A 12,369-nucleotide genomic window follows, 5' to 3' on the forward strand; every position below is an offset into this window, starting at 1 on the left:
AGAGCTGGGCACGGGGTCTGGCCCGGGAGCCCTGATGCCTGCTGGCCAATGCATTCATCGCCAGCAGCGGTGCCTGTCCTTCTCACCCGCCCCTCCGTCCCCGTCTATGAGACAGAATCAGGAAGAACAGGGGCCTCACGTGGTGGTTGTGAGGATGAAGTGAGTATTACAGGGAAGCGCTGCAGAGCGCCCTGCTCATCACACACACACACACACATACACACACACACACACACACACACACACACACACACACGCATCCCCGCTCTCATTGTTATGACCATGTCTCCTGGTGTGGCATTTCCAGAATGGCCTCAACAAGCTGCTAGAAACTCCAAAATGCAAATCCCAGAGACCGCGACCACCCTCAAAGGCCGGCCTTGCCTGAGGACGAGCTTGTGTGAGGAAGGCAATACAGAATCTAACATTTAGATGCTTTTGCTCAAAAACATTACCTCTATCTGGAATGAGTCTCTCGTTCCTGCCCATCTGGTCAAGTCCTACCTCGATTTAAAGTTCGCTCAGGCCCCTCCTCCTCCATGAAGCCTGCCTCCATCCGGGGCAAAACTTGGCCTTTTTTCTGGCCGTCAAATAGCACCACCCTCCTTCCCTCCCGGAGAGCAGGAAGCCCAATGGTTTGTAGTGGTTGCCGACGTGGACACACCTTTCACTAGTGAGTCGCTTGAGGTCAGGGGTTGTGTCTATTCAAATGTGCGCATCCCGACTTTTCAAAATGTGCTCAATCAATATCTGCCAATTGAATGGACAACTGCTCACTGTCACACCCGTATATTGTTTCTTGGAGGAATTATCCATGTTCTCTCCGTGCCATTTCCCACATTTGTGATCGAAATAACACGTGGCCATTTCCGGGTCGGGGGGAGCTGGGCTGTGCCGGCCGTGGGCACTCTCTGAAGTGTTCCTTCCCGCTCGGCGTTGGCACTTTGGTTCCTGCCACCATTTCCCTCTCCCACTGTGCATCTCCGCTTTGAATTTTCATGCACCGTGTGGATCCTCCCTGGTTCCTTGGTCAGCTCTCCCTGCCCTCCAGCTGGACTCTGAGGAGACAATGCCCCCGGGCCTCCATTCTCCCGCGGGGCCTGCCCCAGGCTGCGCGCCTCCTTGCCCAGATCGGCAGTGGGGAGCAGTGGGGAGCAGTGGGGGGCAGTGGGGAGCAGTGGGGGGCAGTGGGGAGCAGTGGGGAACAGTGGGGAGCAGTGGGGAGCAGTGGGGAACAGTGGGGGGCAGTGGGGAGCAGTGGGGAACAGTGGGGAGCAGTGGGGAGCAGTGGGGAACAGTGGGGGGCAGTGGGGAGCAGTGGGGAGCAGTGGAGAGCAGTGGGGAGCAGTGGGGAGCAGTGGGGAGCAGTGGGGATGCAGGCCTCTTTATTTATTTTTATTTTTTTAATTTTTTTTTCTAGGATGTTCATATTCTTTTAAAAAAATAAATCTTTATTGTTCAGGTTATTAACCTTTTGCACTCGGATGTCGAGTGTGACTCGACACGGTTAGCATCGGTAGCAGCTCGTATGTCGAATTGTATTGAATGTATCAATAATTTGAAATATAAAAAAACCTAAATAAGTTTGTATGAAAAGAAACTCCAGTTTTTTATTCTACTGCCGCGCTTTGTAAAATCTGGGGTATTTAAAAAATTAAATCCCGAGTAGAATAAAGGAATCAAGAAAAAAGCAAGCGAGTGCAAAGGGTTAAAGTTGTTCCTCTTTTTCCCCCCATAGCTCCCCTCCACCCGGTTCCCACTCCACCCTCTGCCCTTACCCACCCCCCCACTGTTCTCATCCATAGGTGAACAAATTTTGTCCAATCTCTTCCCACACCCCCCACATCCCTTTCCCCCCGAGAATTGTCAATCCACGCAGGCCTCTTTAGATTATCTCCAGGCACGCGCTCATGCTGGAGTCTGGGAAGAGGCGACTGGAAAGTGCTCAGCTCACAGATCAAATATCTTCATCAAAAACATCCCTCTCCGCATCGCAGCCCATCCCCATGGTATTTCCTCCCCGTAAACTCAGGTGGCGGGGCCTGGTTAAGTGCTTAGTTCTTTGGGGTAGTGGTGCCATTTTTACTTATATCTATAACATTGTACTATTTTAAATAAGTTTGTTATCTTTCTAAGTGTCTGAACTCCTGCAACATCCTCTTTGCGGGACCACCATCATCAAGTCCGATAAACGGTCCAAAAGCTAAGGTGAGAAAGCTCTAACTTCCTGCTCTAAAACTTCAATAAACAAGTGTCAGCCATTACTTCAAAGGTTAGTCTTTACTGAGGAATAGTCTCTACCTGAGACTGTGTTGAACATTGCAGTGATGCTAAAGAAATTTTTTAATGAAATAATACTATCATAACAATAACAACAGAAAGATGCCCAGAGTTAAGGGGATACTAAGCTTATTATGAGAGAAAATTAGTGCGTGGAAGAACAGTCACATAATAAAGCACAATCTCATTCAAAAGGATAATCTCCTTGCTTTGTGAGAGATATTAGTAAGAATTAGTGAGGGAGATACTAAAGGGGCTATGTTTACATTTTTATCTTTTTAATTTGGAGCTACTTATTTCGCTGTTTTCACTCATTTAAATCAAGGGCTGCTGTGAAAAATAATTTAATAGGAAGCATTATTCTGATGAAACCAGTGGGAAAAACGCAAACTTCCTATTGTGTGCGTTGACAATAGCTGATAGAACGAAGCACCGTGCCCCCTCTGGAGGAGAGCTGGCCTGCCTGAAAACAAAGGGATACCTCAGGACAGCATTAGCCCCTGAGGGCGGACTTAGAAATCTAACCTTAAAGTGATGACACTCGGAGTGTCTATGGCCCCGATTGCTTCCCTTCTCTCTGCTCCGTCTCGCGCTCCTGGCTTTTCAGCAATGCTTGGCAGAGGGAGCCGCGCATTAATGATCTCATTTGTCAGGCTCAATTGTTGCTGATCCTTCTGATCCGTTTCCCCCTCTTCTGAGTGCTCAGCGCATTGCTTTCATCTCTTTATATTTTCAGATTTTTTGATGTGCTGCTTTAGAATTTCCACTAAACGTTGCTTTTTATTTTGATTTTGTTCACTTGATTTTTTTCTCTCCCAGAATTAGAGTTTTTATATTTAGAATACATAGATTTTAAGGCCTTTATGAACACAACCCACAAACAGGAAGCCTTAGGAGGAAATCTGGTGAAATAATAGATGTGTCCATGGAACGAAGCAGACGTGGATACGAATCCTCTCGTCATCTCTTGTCAGCAGGAGGACGACAGGTACTTAACCACCTGAGCTTCAAGTTCCTTGTCTTTAAAATGTAGGCAATGACCCCTACATTGCAGAATTATGATGAGGATTAATGTCCACCACCTGGCACACAATAAATACTACTACTATTATTATTATCATTATTGTTATTATTTCTACTACTACATCATACGGTTGTGATGCAAAGTTCCTACGCTGACCTAAGGTACATCACCATTCTTCCAGAAGGATGCAAAGAAAAATCTTTTCATGTCCGAGGGTAGGAAAACGCACAAGCACTAACCCAAAGGAAAAGACTGACACATTTGACTTTATTAAAATTTAAAACATTTTTACTAAGAAATGGAACTGAAAAGGTAGGTTTTACAACTGTTGGTTTCTTTTAACACTAAGAATGAGACACACTAGTACAAAGTGATGGGAAATTTTGCTAAAGCCTTCACAAAAGAGGATTTCCAAGTGGTCAATAAGCCTATGACCAAGCAGTCAGCTTCATTAGTTACGTGGGAAATGCAGACTCAGCCACGATGAGGTACCCCTACACAAAAACCAGAACGACACGAATTCCATAACAGGAGCCAGTGGCAGGAGGATGGACAGCTGACGGAGTGCAGATCAGTCCAGCCACACTGGGGAGCGGGCAGATCGATCACAATTGGACATGCATGTCCAAGTTAGCATGGATTGCTCTTCCACATGGGCTAACTTGAACAAAAATGTCCCAGGCTGCGTTAGTTATAATAGCCCCAAACTAGAAACACTACTTGTCCATTATCACTTGACTTGGGTCAAATAGAGTGTGGTCTATTTATAGGATAGAAAACCACTCAGAAGTGAAAATCAGTGAATCACTGCTACACACCCCAACGTGAGCGTGCACGTGGGGATCACAGACATAATATTGGGCAAAAGAAGCCAGATGCAAAAGACTATAAACTGTATGGTTCCTTTTATAAATAGTGCAAACGTAGGTAAAACTAAGCCTGGTATTTGAAGTAGAATGGTGGTTATCGCTGGGTGGGGCGGGAATGGAGACGAAGGGACATAAAATGTCCTATTGCTTGACTGGGGCATGGTCACACAGACAGGTTCAGTTTGTGGATGCGTGCGCTGTTTTATAAACTTGCTCTATTTCAATAAACAAGTTTACTATTTTTAAATGTCATTGCCTTATTGAAGAAAAACTCTTTTCAGTGTTTTGTTCTGTTTTGTTTTGTTTTGTCCAGTGGGTTGATTCATCAAGATTTCCTCCCAAAGATGGGTTACATTATATTTTGAGAGAAATGAGAGTAAATGCAATTGTGAAACTTAAAATTGAAATAATCTCAATCACTTTTTAAAAATAAACATTTTGTTGGTTGGTTTTACCAAATCCTTCAAGTCCCTGAGGAGAAGAGTCACCTTGATGATGAAGCCCCAGCCCTGGGAAGACATGAATTTTTATCAACTAATCACGGTTATAGGCAGCATCTCGTCCCTTTAAAAACATCAATAAACCGTTTGATGCATTCTGGAACACAGAATCATTCGTATAGGGTCTTTTAATGATGCATTTGACTCACTTGCATTTTAGAGGCATAAAGTCTTATTAATTAAGGGATGTGTAGGAGCACATTAGAAAAGCCATTTAAAAACCCCTGCAGGGTGTGCTGAGGTCTGTTTTTGAGGATATTGCTCATTAATTTACTCAGGGTCCTCATAAGACACATCTGTGATAGAAAATTTATTTCGAAGATTAGTGCCCGGCCATTATTCGCTTTCCCTAAAAAGCTAATGTGTTTTCTTCCATGTAAATCAGGTGAATGCTTGCATTTCTTTCCTTCGACCATCAGAATAAGTGGAAACAAAAGGGCTTGTTTCATTTGCATTCTACTTGCTGAACTGTCCGCTACTTTCTATTCAGATTCATAATTTTAGATTCTTGACTTCATTTTTATTTCATTGTTTTTGTATTTGTGTAAGTTACCTCCTATATGGAAACAAGAGGATAAAAAACATAGTTCCAGACAAAATAAATATGTAAACATTTTTTGTTATTCACATTTGGTGCAAAAGATTTTTAAAAATGTGTTGTTCTTTAATAGAAAGTTCTGTGTAATGAATACCCCGCATACAAGACAATAACATGGCCAATAGCAAGTAAGTGAGACAGACTATAAAATCCGTCAGTTCAGAAAATGGACTCTGCACAGTGCATTGAAGAAAAGGAGAAATTTGACCCGGGAACTCAAGGGTTTCTATCTAAGAAGCAGATAAACAATAAAGATTTAATGAGACACTTTTGCAAGAGATACTCACACTTTAAGCTCATCTCTGATTATTGAATGAAAAATATGAAATATTTTAGCCACGTTAACAAAATGTATGTTAAAAATAAAAATTTAGGGAACAGCTTGGCATGTACTAAAATTTAAATAACTGATAGCTACTATTAAAACTATGATGGCCCTGGAGGGTAGCTCAGTTGGTTGGAGCATTATCCTGTACACCAAAGGGTTACAAGTTCCATTCCCAGGCACATACCTGGGTTTCGGGTTTGATCCCTGATCAGGGGCATGTACGGGAGACAACTGACCGATATTTCTTTCTTTCTATCTCTCGTTCTCCCTTCCTCTCTCTCTAAAACTAATAAAAGCATCCTCGGTAAGGATTTTAAAAAGCTATGACAATTATAACTAGTATTATCATCAATAATCCAATGGGAGAAGTACTTTCTGTTAAGATAACCATTCTATTGCAACTAAATTTTCTGTGCATGTACAGTTACTTATTCCCCCAATGGGTAAGCCCGGGCCGAAAACGTGTTTTGTCTTTGTCTCTCACAACTGCTGTAGATTGGAGCCGTTAATCACAATATTATTGTTCAATACAATGGAGCGAAAGGAGGACAAATGATTAAAAACCTTGCATCAAATCTGTGCCAATTATAATCGAGTGATCTTGAATAAGTACATCACCTAAAATTAGACCATTAACTTTAATCGGTAGGGTTTGTGGGATAATTACATATGATCACACAAACAAAAGATTTTTTCACGTATATTTAAGGTGTTAATGAAAGGATGGGAATGCCATTGGCCAGCATCTCATAGTCAGGTGCCAAACGGTGCCGTACATGCCAAGCCCAGGGGGACAAAGTGCCGACCACGTGGGGAGGCTGATAACACAGGCCCAGGCGAGGCCCGGTCCTTTCTGCAGAGTTGAATGATTCACAACTTGATGGCAACGTTCGTGCTGCTGGAGCTTTGGTGATTCCTGGCGTGACTCCTCAATGGCTCTTACAACCGCACCTTTGCTTTAGACCCAGTCACGGGTCTTGTCGCCCTCCGTTCTGCTCCTTAGTCTGTGGGCTTTACCAGTTGACTGCTTACTGAAAGCGGACGTAAGTCCGTGGGGCTTTATTCATTCAACAACTATTTATGGAGAACTTAGTGTGCACCTGCTGCCCTGGTTCCGGAGACGGAGCTCCATGGTTCTCAGCCAGCACCCAGCTCCCCTCTCAGAAAAGACGGACTGAGGCAGGTGAGCTGTGGAGATCCCCCAGGAAAGCCGCCTGAAGCCCCCCAGCCAGGCCATGCTAGCTAGCTGGCTCCCTCTGCCTCTCTCCCCCCTCTCCCTGGGAAAGCACTCACTCAGCCCACGAATCCCTGAGCGAGACCCCCACTCAGGCTCTTCTTCCATGACAAACACAGCCCTTTCCGTAATGGCCTGCGTGTGCACGCATTTGGCGTAGACTTTTTATTCTTGACATTACAAGTGAGGAAAGGACTCCCAGGAGGGTGAGCTGTCTACAGTTACAGCCTGCACACGGGGAGCCGCTATTTGCATCCAGACTTGCATGATGTCTAAGAGCACGTTCATAACCGATACACTCGTCTCTACTCGTGTTAAAAAGCACTGAACACGCTTACAGTCTTCGTCTTAGAAGAGCCGCTCCTCTCCTGGCTCCAGGGGCTCCGCGTGCGTAAAGGCTGGGCTTCCTCTTTATGGCTCAGTTCACGCCGGTTAGAGTGCGGGAGAGTCATTAGACGTTAGAGCCCATCCTCCTGTGGGACGACATGCCTTCAGGCCAGAGGGAGTTTCTGCATCCGGTAACAGAGCTCACATACTCGCTGGCTCTCTCCGGAGGAGAGGGAACTTGGCCTGAAGGATGAGCTTCCATTCTGAGGAGGAGGAGGAGGACAACATGGGAGATTGCTTCCCAAAGCCTCCGGCCATGACCAAGCTCAGGAAACAGCAGCAGTACCTGTGTGGGCATCTGCCTTCACAATCAGCTTCACTTCAGGACTTTACTAACAACTTGGAAGGGGGGCGCACCGCACCTGAACCCCTGGCCTGGCCGTGGCGTGGGAGCCACGCGAAGTCTCAGCCTTCCCAATGAGCCCACGGGAACGAGTCCAGGCTGTGAAGGTGTTTGGGGGTGATGAAGATATTCCTTTTATCTAAAGAGAATTGCAATCCACGTTTGTGCTAGGGAGGAGTTGTGTTTTATCTGTGCCTTTAGAACCAAGATAGGCCTGTGGACATTCTCATGCCACCTCGGGGACGCTTTGTTTTAATTGAAATGCCACCAAGAAATATAACTTCTTTAGATAGGAGGTAATTTTGTTGGTGGTGGTGGTGTGTGGTTTTTTTTTTTTAATCATTTATGATTTGGTGAATATTTGTAGCATTCTGTTTAATAGAATTGCTGAGGTATTGCGGAACAGAAAATAAAAATCAAGACCAATATGGAGACTCCCCATTTTTAAAGGTCAATTTATTTCTGAGGAAGGTATTTTTTAGCAGTAGTGGTTTTCCGGAATTTTCTAGATATTTTAGATTTCCTTGATGGACAATTGGTAGTTTTTCAATGAGCCATAGCACGGACCCATGGGACCAAACATGGATGTCGTACATATAATCACAGCGGTGGAGGGGACAGCTTGATTTCAGGCGAAAGGTAATATTAAAACAGCCAACTTGCCCAAACCACTGGGAAATCCGGAGTCAGATTTTCTTATCTTCCTTCCCTCTCTCTCCCTGTCCCACCACCCACTCCTGGAGCCGCGGCTGCTGCGTGCCACAGCCCAGCCACCAGTGTCTTCCTCTCTCCGCTGGCTACAGGCCTTCCGAACGCCCATCAGCGAAACCTAAACACCGCACCCACAGACAATGAGATGGGAAAATAACAAAACGTGACCTTTTTTTTGCTCAGAAATCCTGATGATTTGAATGGAAAGGCAAAGACCCAAGTCAGAGCTGTGCACAATTTGGAATTGTCGAATTAGCGCACTGCCATGCACACTGTGTGGGGAAGGCGGAGGCAAACAGAATGGGGAAAGAAACACAGAGCTGCTTTACCTGGGGACAGTCCGTCTGGGGGAACACATGCCTGAGCAGACACGCCTGCCTCCAATTGTCCCTCGTAATTCTTTTCTTGTTTTTAAAACAGCACCTCCCTTCCCGGGAAGCCGAATCTCTGTTAATTAATTGACACCAACAAGCATCTCCCCCTGATGACTTTGGAACCTGTTTGGCGTCTCAGAGGCCCCATCACTGACGGGCTGTGCTCTCTGACCACGTTCCTCGCACCATTGGAACCCCCGGTTTCTTCTCCATCAGAAACCGCCGTAAAGGCCTAAGTGAGATACCAGAGCGAACAGGCCCAGCACAGCTCCGCACAAACGGTGCGGCGTCAGTGCGTTCTCTCTACCTTAACGGTGTGTCTGCTTCCAATCGTCCCCACTTCCTGGGTTAGTTTGATCCGAATGCCTTCTTCTTTCATGTCTGCCCTTGAACACATCAGAGTTTGATGGAAGTGCTGGAGGGGAAGTTTAATGCGCCTCAGACCGCAAGCAGGCCCGGGCACCTGGGGGGAGAGGGGGGGACCCTCGGAGGACATCTCATCCTTTACTTTAAACTTTTGGGGGGCTAGAAAAAGAGAGGAGACGCATCCTTTCTAGTCCTTCGCTGCTAAACAAAAACCAAAACAAAACCTGCTCTCAGAATCTACCATCCGGGCGCTTCATTAATACCACAGCTCAGTTACACGTGGATTTTACGGGTTTCTCTGAGCAATCTGGTAAGGAGTCCTCATCTGAAATGTCATTTTTCTTTACGAATGGTGGTTCTTCTAATTCACTTTCGACGCATGACCTGTTTATCCCTGGAGACCGGCTGCAATTGGGCAGCACCTGATTAAAAACTGAAACTCCGCTGCTGACACCACGCCATGGCATTTTCTGCATTTCCCGTGGTTTTTTGGGGGGTCAATTGTGCTGTAAAAGAGCAATATCTCATACTGATCACTTTTGAGATTTGGAGTCTCTAGAAAACCATGGATATATTTAGTTACACTGAATGACCTCCATCCGGGTTTTGAAATTATTAATTCTACCTTCAGAATCTGAGTCTTACATGGTGCTTTAAACATGACCTCCAACGTGGCTTCAGGAATATTACAGAAAGTTGAAACAGATCATTCTATCCCAAAACGGAATCAAAATAGCAAGTGTGACCCATGTCTGTATAGCAACTCTAATTCTGGAGAAACACCCTGCTCACTTCCCCCTGCGGGGCTGGGAAACAGCTGGGGTTTCTGCCCCCCCCCCCGGGCCCCCCTGTCACCCATCCTCCCATTTCAGCATATAAATGTCTCCTTCAAAACCCCTACCCCTGGTGAGGTTTTCTACGTCGCTCCTTCTATGTTGCGGCCAAGAACCCAATTGTACGGCCACTCTTTGCCAGCATTCATGTAACGTTGCAAATTCACTCAGTAACGTTCACGTTTCATGAGGACGTGCCAGCAAAACAGGCAGTGTCGTCACCTAATGTCATTACAGTTAAACATCCATGGGATGGAAGGGGGAGTCATTGTGTCTGGCCCAGGGGGACACTGAGCTCATAGAGACTCTGCAGTAATGGGTCACAGTCAAGGTCAGCAGAAACAGTCTCTTCCCTTGGGAACAACCGCCCGGGACCTAAATTGAGTGCTGTGTTTTGTTTTGTTTTTCAGCTAGAAAATGAACTTGAAGAAACCTGGGTATTTTCATTGTTTCCTTACAGCTCTACTGACAACGTAAGAACCCTAGGAAATAAAACATTGGGGAGAATATAGCAATTCTGACTTTTTTTAAGGTTTAGAACATGCTATTTTGTGGACTACGCTAAGTAGAAAAGGATCTTGGTGTGGATTGTGTGTTATTGTCAACAAGACCCTGAGCTGCACAGGGTGCCTGGTGTGCTGCCACCGCCTGACAAAGTGGGAAACCGAGCGCACTCCTGGGTGGAAACGTCCCTCGGCGCAGGGACAAGTGCCTCTCCGAACACCAGCCCTTTAAGTGCCGACGGGGAACATGAGCAGAGAAAGGAAAGGGTCCTCAGGGGGAAAAAGATCTGAAAAATTTGGTCTAAACTCAAGGTAAACAGAATACCAAGGATCCGTTCAACCCTTTAGAGCAGCATCAATAACACGCTGTCTAATGTGGAGCAGAACACTAACACAGATTCTATGTTGTTACCTCTTAGATGCATCTGCTCTGGCTACCAACAAAATAGCTCCATGTGTTCACTCAGCCACTCGGCGTAGATTTATGTGCAGCTTCACGCTGGGCATCACACAGGCAGTAACACACAGGAAAAAAATACAACAGTGACAGAAACAGAGAGGCGAGACTGGTTGTGAATGCCGCGTTGGGGATAAGTACAGAAGGCTACGCTAGGTCATGGGAGTACAAGCCTGGGTTTGGGATGTCAGAACATTTTCTCAAAGAAAAATCAGTGAAGAGTCCAAGCCCCACCGAAACACGCGTAAAGGTCCAAGAGACACAGAGAAGGAAAGGGAGACGTCTGAGAGAAATATGCTAGAACCAGAACTTGGTGTTTGATGAGAGAGAATGCAGACGAAAAGGCAAGAGAAACAAGCAGGGGCAGAGAGGCTTGGGATTCTTTAATTGTAAGTCTCAGAAACCAAATTTTATACACACACTTATGACTATATATGTCTATGTGTATGTGTCTATGTGTATGTGCCTATGCCTATACCTACATCTACATCTGCATCTGCATCTGCATCTGCATCAACATCTACATCTACTTCTACATCTGCATCTGCATCTGCATCTGCATCTACATCTACATCTGCATCTGCATCTACATCTACATCTACATCTGCATCTGCATCTACATCTACATCTACTTCTACATCTGCATCTGCATCTGCATCTACATCTGCATCTGCATCTGCATCTGCATCTACATCTGCATCTGCATCTGCATCTACATCTACATCTGCATCTGCATCTACATCTACATCTGCATCTGCATCTACATCTACATCTGCATCTGCATCTACATCTGCATCTACATCTGCATCTGTAACTATATGATGCAGTTGGCACTGTGGCAGGAGCATGGCTTACTTTAGAAGCAAAAGGGGAGAAGGCAAAGACTAGTTGTCCGGTGATGGAGCAACCATACACACCCCGTCTGGCAGCCATTCGTGTCAGCAGTTCACCCTTAACTCAGGAGTTGTCAGCCGTGATGGGAGAGGGGTGCTCGATGAAATAAACATATATTGAACACCTACTATGTACTAAATCGTGCACATACTCTTTCCTACATGATTACGGGTAGCTGAATGGAAAACGTTCCTGTCCGCCACTGTTTTTAAATCATCTCCGCTCATTCAAAAACAAACAAAAATAATAAAAAGATTCCCTAGCCCAACCCACGGTCGCTGCCTCAGTCCTGAGGACCTGCCAGGAAGGTCCCACACAGGCTTTCCTCTCTGCCCACCCACCAAGGACATTCATAATGCCAACAGAGTCTCTGTCTTTCAGAACACCCCTGCCGGAGGCCGTCAACCTTAAAAAATGGTGCCCTCCATGGAAGGGGAAAGTAGTTAATGTGCTTGTGTTCAGGGACGAACGTTCAAGGAAAAGCTCCGGACTCTTCCCCAAACACCATTGGCCACTGGGGTGACGCAATTCGTGCTGGCTCCTTTTATTTCCAAGAACAGCGCTCTTCCTTAGAAAGCGCTTTAGCGAACACTCTCAGGGTTGATTAATGACTCTTTCTCCTGGCAATTGTTTTTTCATTGGTGCAATTCAATTAGATGACATATGTT

This window comes from Cnephaeus nilssonii (assembly GCF_951640355.1).
Source record: "Cnephaeus nilssonii genome assembly, chromosome: 11".
NCBI classification, from domain to species: Eukaryota; Metazoa; Chordata; class Mammalia; order Chiroptera; family Vespertilionidae; genus Cnephaeus; species Cnephaeus nilssonii.